Source organism: Zonotrichia leucophrys, chromosome 2 (genome assembly GCF_028769735.1).
Source record: "Zonotrichia leucophrys gambelii isolate GWCS_2022_RI chromosome 2, RI_Zleu_2.0, whole genome shotgun sequence".
Classification (NCBI taxonomy): domain Eukaryota; kingdom Metazoa; phylum Chordata; class Aves; order Passeriformes; family Passerellidae; genus Zonotrichia; species Zonotrichia leucophrys.
Window position 1 is genome coordinate 62,661,851 of NC_088171.1, and position 6,000 is coordinate 62,667,850.

Here is a 6,000-nt window from a genome sequence, read left to right on the forward strand (position 1 = left end):
CTTAATTACTGAGCAGCAATTCAATATTTAGTTTTCTCCTTACTGCTCACTGTGTGGCCCCTACCCTTATTGATGGGACAACATTCAAGTCCTTCTCTGATGAGAAAATGGTTGATTCCCTCGTGAGCTTTTCCGTGTCCTCATCATTGCATGTGTATCTGTGGCTACATAAAGCTGTATGGTGGAACTTGTTCTGATACTTGTTCCCAGACCTCTGAAGGTGCCCACTGACTGCTTTCACTCTTGGGATGATTTTAGAATAGAAAAATATGCCCAACAAAGCTGTGTAATTTGCTGTAAAAGGAGGTAGCTATTTTGTTTCTCTGCTAGTGCATGTTCTGTTTTGTTAGGGAAGCTATGGGTGAACAGCAAGGTGTTTTATTCTGCCTGCTTCAGTTCTAAAGACAGGGGAAAACTACCCCTTCTCAGGAGGGTTTTGGGAGGGAAGGAGAGCTTTTACAGAGGGCAGGGTGGGACATCCTATTCTACCTGACACATACCCCCAAAACTGGAGCAGAGCTCTTGGGAAACTCCCAAGCATGGCACTGGGCCATGACATCCCCACCTGGCCCTCATAGAGCATCTCCTGGGAGCCAGCAGGAATGGTCCGGGACTTGGAGCTGCACATTGAAAACTGCTGCACTTAGGGAATGTTTGGGAGCTCCTTAGCATGTGAATACCTAACAGATGGGAAGATGAGGCGGGGAAGGAGTGGTGAGGACTGTTGGGGTTTTTCTGTTCCAAGTTTTGTGTTCTCTTTTTTTGCAGTTGCCTGAACTCACATCTGTGCAGATTCTAACCCCTTGGCATGCTTGGGCTGCTCACATTAAGGAAAAGGTGTGAGAAGGCCACCTCAGAGTGCTGGCCAGCTTCAGATGCAGTTGTAACTGCAACCAATTTGGAAGCAGCTGGATTTCTTTGGCCACATCTGCCTGTGTTGGACACCGTTAAATCCTAGTGGCAGTCCTGGATCTGGGGCTCTGTAGAAAACTTCTGGCTTTTGCTGATTACTGCGCTGACTCCTGAGTATTTTGGGGAGGCAGAATCATCGTGGTGCTGACATTTTCCCCTGAGAAGAAAGAGAATACATTTGTTCCTCTAGGGCTACAACAGCAAGCACTGCCTGTAAGGAGGATCTGAGATATTGTATGGTATTGGACTTGAGTGACTCAGAAGGATGATGCTTACTGGGCTGAAGGTGACAAAGAATAATCCCATTTCTCCTGCATTTTGCTAGTCAGCAAAGTGTCAAAAGTATTACTAGTTGGATGGGACTGAGACCAGATCAGTATTTAACATAAACCCCCAGAAGGCTGTGGAGAAGATCTTTGAGACAGGGATGGATGGTTGTAAGTGTGAGCTTATATGTGAGGACGACTGAAACCAGTGAGGAGGATGCCAGATGCTAATTGAAGGAGAATAAGTGTTCTGCCATCTATAATGTTTTACTGAGGTTCTCCTTTCCATCACCTTAGGAGAATGTTTTGTGTTTTAAAGGCCAGCAGGGGTATCCAATCTAAGACATTGTTGGAAGTCCATGACCTAATCCAAGTATTCCAGAGCAGGTGACTAGACAAAGATGTCTTCAAGAAGCACTCAGCTTCTTGAAGTGTGGGAGGCATCCTTAAGCAGCCATCATTTAAAACATGGGGAAACATATTTCCATGAGTGATATCTCAATTCCACAACTGTGGGAATAAATAAATACTCATTGCCCTGGCTGCTGTGGTGTGCAGCCAAGTCTTGGCAGGAGCTGTGTGGTTCAGTCTCCTCTGAATTGCCAGCTCTCTAAGCAAACTCTGTGTTATTGAAACAGAAGAATCTGTTTTCCACTGGGATTTAAAACAATTTGTGATGAATGCTGGGAGTTTTTGAGCTACCAGATTTTGAAAATATCCTTGTTAAAACAGGAAGGAAGGGGATTCTAGGGCATAGAGATTTTGAGTCAGTGGTCTGGATTTGCTCATCATGTGAGTAGAGGGGAGATCTGCAAGTGGTTTCAATAACCAGGCAGCAATGTTTGTCAAGACAGGGACAGGGATGCCTGGCAGACTCCCCTGTAGCCCTCACCATGTAAGCAAAGAGCACTTGTGTTGTTGCATGTTCCCCTCATCACTCTGATGCCTGATTCCAGCCTGGAGTATCAAAAATCTCTAGCAACAGGTTTCTGGCCTTAGGGGGAGAAGGGCAAGGAGGTGGGCTTTCAAGAGGCTTATAAGGTTATGTTATACTAGACAACTAATATTTGCCTTTGTTTCCCGAACAGTGTATACCAGCTTAGGGTAGGTTCTCTAGAAGTGACCCTAGGACACATGTGGGAAGCCAGGCTATTTTGAAGCTGGAGAAATGCTTTATGGCCAGCAAACTTAGAAAAAGATTAAATTTTTGTTAAAAGAGGGCAGCTTGGAAATTGTGTCTGGTTCCGAACCAGAGCTTAATCCCTGTAAAGGGCAGATGTGGGGTTAAAAAGGGCTGGTCTAGGTAAAGGATATTCCACATACAGCCTTGGATTTGAGGCTGATTTCTGTGATAAGAACCGCCTTTAATGTAAAGCTGAAAAGATATTATAAAGATGAAACAATTGGAAATAAAAGAAGCTTGGCCAAGTTTTTTATTTATATGGTCCATGTAAATCTGTCTCTTGAGCTGTAGTTATTGATCTATTTTTACTTTCTTTGCTTCCCAGAGGCAAAGTAATAGCTCTATGCCAAACAGGCCAGTTTTCCCAGCACTTACCAAAACCAGCATGAGTTCCTCAATGGCCAATGTCACAGAAGTTGCATGTGCAAAATTTTAGAGGGTTTTTTGTAAGCATCGATGTTGTGGACAGAAAGGGGCCAGCTAAACCCCAGGCCCTAGATAAGTTTGGATCGTTATCTACACTTAATATCATGTTTTTTTGATCTAGGTTTCTCTCTGCTTGATGTCTTTCCAAGATTCCCCTGTATTCATTTTATCCTTGACAGGCTAGTGAACATCTACAGGCACTGAATCAAAAGGTTTGCAAAGGCAACAGCTGAACATAATCTTCACATAAACACAACATACCATGGCTACATAAAAATGGTTTTTTTCATGAACAGAAAAGTGAGGCCTATAGCTCTGAAAAGCTTTTGACTTAGATTTTTCCCTAGAGTGTAGTGAAGATCAAGTTATCACAGCTGTGATCCTGTAACATGGTGAGCTGGGCTGTGGAATCTCCCAGGTATATACCTACAGCTTGGCTACTCAGAGGATTTTGAGGTTTATGTTGGGAATGCCCTGATGGGTGGTATGCTGCCAGGGTTTCATGATTTGAGCCTTCTCCAGCTTAGACAAAAGAGAAGAAATGAGCCGCATATTCCACCCCTGATGCAGTATAAGCATACAAACAAATGTATCTATCTCTGCAGGGCCACATTCAGATGCACATGTTGGTTCCTCAGTGCCAGATCCTGCTATGAACTCCAGCTCTGCATGCTGTTAGAAATGGCAGAAGGAGACAGATATCTGTATCTCTATACATACACAGGGTTTTATCTTTTTTTTGACCTGCAGCATATGGTGATGTTTGCTTAATCCATAGAAAACTCACATACCTATACATGATGTAACAGGTAATTTCCTCACAGCATGCAAACCATGGTTTTGAGCTGGGTTGTATTTGTTCCCAGATCCTCTCCATTTCTGCTGCTTAGATAGGCAGGTATGCTTGGTATTTTGGTTCTTTTTTTTTCCTTCTTTTTTTTTTAATCCCCTAGAAAACACATAAATAATTCAGAACACATGCTTTATGTCAACTGTTTCAATTATTTTATCTCTATAAAGAGGGCAGAGGCAAACTCCATTCAGACAAGCGCAGGGAGGAAGATGCACAGTAAAATGATGGCTGGGGTCATGCACTGATATATTTTTGACTGGAAAGCCCAGCTCAGAAAAGTGATACCTGTGTTTTAATGCTTGGGCACTGTGAGTTGCTGAGTGCACGTAAAGAAAGTTGAGAGCCCTCTGAGTGCATCTGCGCAGTCACTATTTCTCTGTGACTGTAGGACAGGACGGGCTTCCAGATGTTCAGAAATCCCACACAAGTATGCTGTAACAAGAGACTCCATTGGAGGGTGCTAAATTTCTTGGCATTCCCTAGGAATTCAGCCCCTTATAAAATACAAAGTTTGGGTCACTTTTCATAAGGGTGAAGCCAAGTCCAAGCTCCTGAAGTCAGATGGAAGTGCTCTGTTTAATTGAAAAAGGGGTTGGAGCCATAAGATCTCATCTTCCATGCAGATGTGGCTGTTTCTTTTGCTTTTCCATCTCATAGATTCTTGACTGACCAACTGCTGAGAGAATTCCTAAAGGTTACTTTATTTTTCAGCACACCTTACATACTCCCCATAGTTCATGTCAGAGCCCTAGTCTCTTGATATAGAGATGTTCCCCCTTACCCCACTGACTGTACTTCAACATTGCTGAGACACCCTGTCCTTAGCCCTTTGTGGCTTCTTGGTTTATTCTAATAATTTCATGAGCTATATAATGTTGTATATCTTGTGACACAGTAGACTTAAACCCATTTCTCTTTTAGCAGGGTGATAATAAATGTCACCTCTACTTGTCTGCCACTCAAGTCCTGATATGCACTGCAAAGCTAAAGTCAGCAAAACAAACTAGGTAATACCCTAGGCTGTCATGTCCACAGCATAGAACACAGCAGGGCAATTCCAGCTTTCAAAAGGCCCATTCCTGAGGATTATTTATCAGCCCTTTTTCAAAAACCTATTTGAAGGACAACTCACCAGTGTTGCTGTGAATATCCTGCCCCGGTATCTCATTTTTCCTCAGTTAGAAGATCCCCTCATGTCCAACACACCTGTATTTGATGTAAATATTGTTCCCTCCTCAGTGGCCTCAGAAGCAATCAGTAACAACCTTTTATGTACCAGATAGATGGGGGACCCTGTAACATAGATGCTCCTGCTGTAATGTGGAACCAGAATTCTGGGGGCCTTTCTCTGACATATATTTTACATCTGCCCTCAGAGAATCTGTTACTTTCTGTACTTTGATACCCCAAAAGAGTGCTGTGAGGGTACATTCATTGCTGTTTCCCAGGGCATTCAGATACTGCACTGGCAGAGGCTACATAGGTGAACAGAGAGAGAGAGAGAGATCAGGCATACATATATTAATCTGGTGAAGGACTGATATTTAACTCAGCAATGCCCCCAAACAGATGTCAAAGACTATATTATCAGCATGTCTCTTATCTCTGGAATTTTGTTTTGTGCTGTGCTGCTTTACTGATTGCTTTGTGGTTTGTTTTGCATCTTCCTGGAAAGGAGAATTTTAAGAACAAGAACAGAAAAAAAGCCTGGTAAAAGCTGTAACTGGCTCTGCCTGTCTGTGCTATGACAGCCAACAATATCACCTGCTGATGATTTACAGATTCCTGGGAGATGTGTTGTTGAGTCTCAAAGAACTGGAACAAGAACAACTTGCTCAAATTGCTTCCCGTGAAACAGCATAACGTATCCACCCGCTTCATACTCTCCTAATTTAGGACACGTGTAGTCTGTAATGATGAACTGGCCAACTGATTATGTTGCTGTAAATCTCGTTCCCCACCTTACAAAACACCCCTGATTGACCCCTTTTTCATGATAGCTCAGTGCAGCATTTCCTGTCCACTTCTTGAGAGGGAGAAAATCAGCACCAGCCACTTGCAAAAGCACTTCTCAAGAGTGAAAAATGCAACATTTTGTTGTTTTTATTTCACTGGGCAGCCTTTTCAAGTTCTGTGACCCACTTTTGCTTCTCTTTAAATTGTGACCAGTATTTATTTATCCCTCTTTGAACACAATAACTTAATTAAGAAACTAATCAGCAGTGTTGAACTGATCTTTCAACTCACCCCTGTCACTGAAGGAAATTTATGAATGCATAATACAAGAAAGATCCTATTATCTAAAAAGCTTTCTACTAAAAGCATTTGGCATCTAAAAAGTAAGACTTGAAATTCTGTGC

The 6,000-nt window shown here is 42.6% G+C and overlaps 1 long non-coding RNA gene across 1 annotated transcript in view; it reads left to right on the forward strand.

Annotated features, from left to right (window-relative positions):
- Positions 1 to 2,461, forward strand: part of LOC135443180 (uncharacterized) — a 28,518-nt gene extending 26,057 nt beyond the window's left edge. The window contains exon 4 of the long non-coding RNA XR_010438864.1: positions 769 to 2,461. This is a non-coding gene — a long non-coding RNA (uncharacterized LOC135443180). The remainder of the gene's footprint in view (positions 1 to 768) is intronic.
- Positions 2,462 to 6,000: the final 3,539 nt, after the last annotated feature.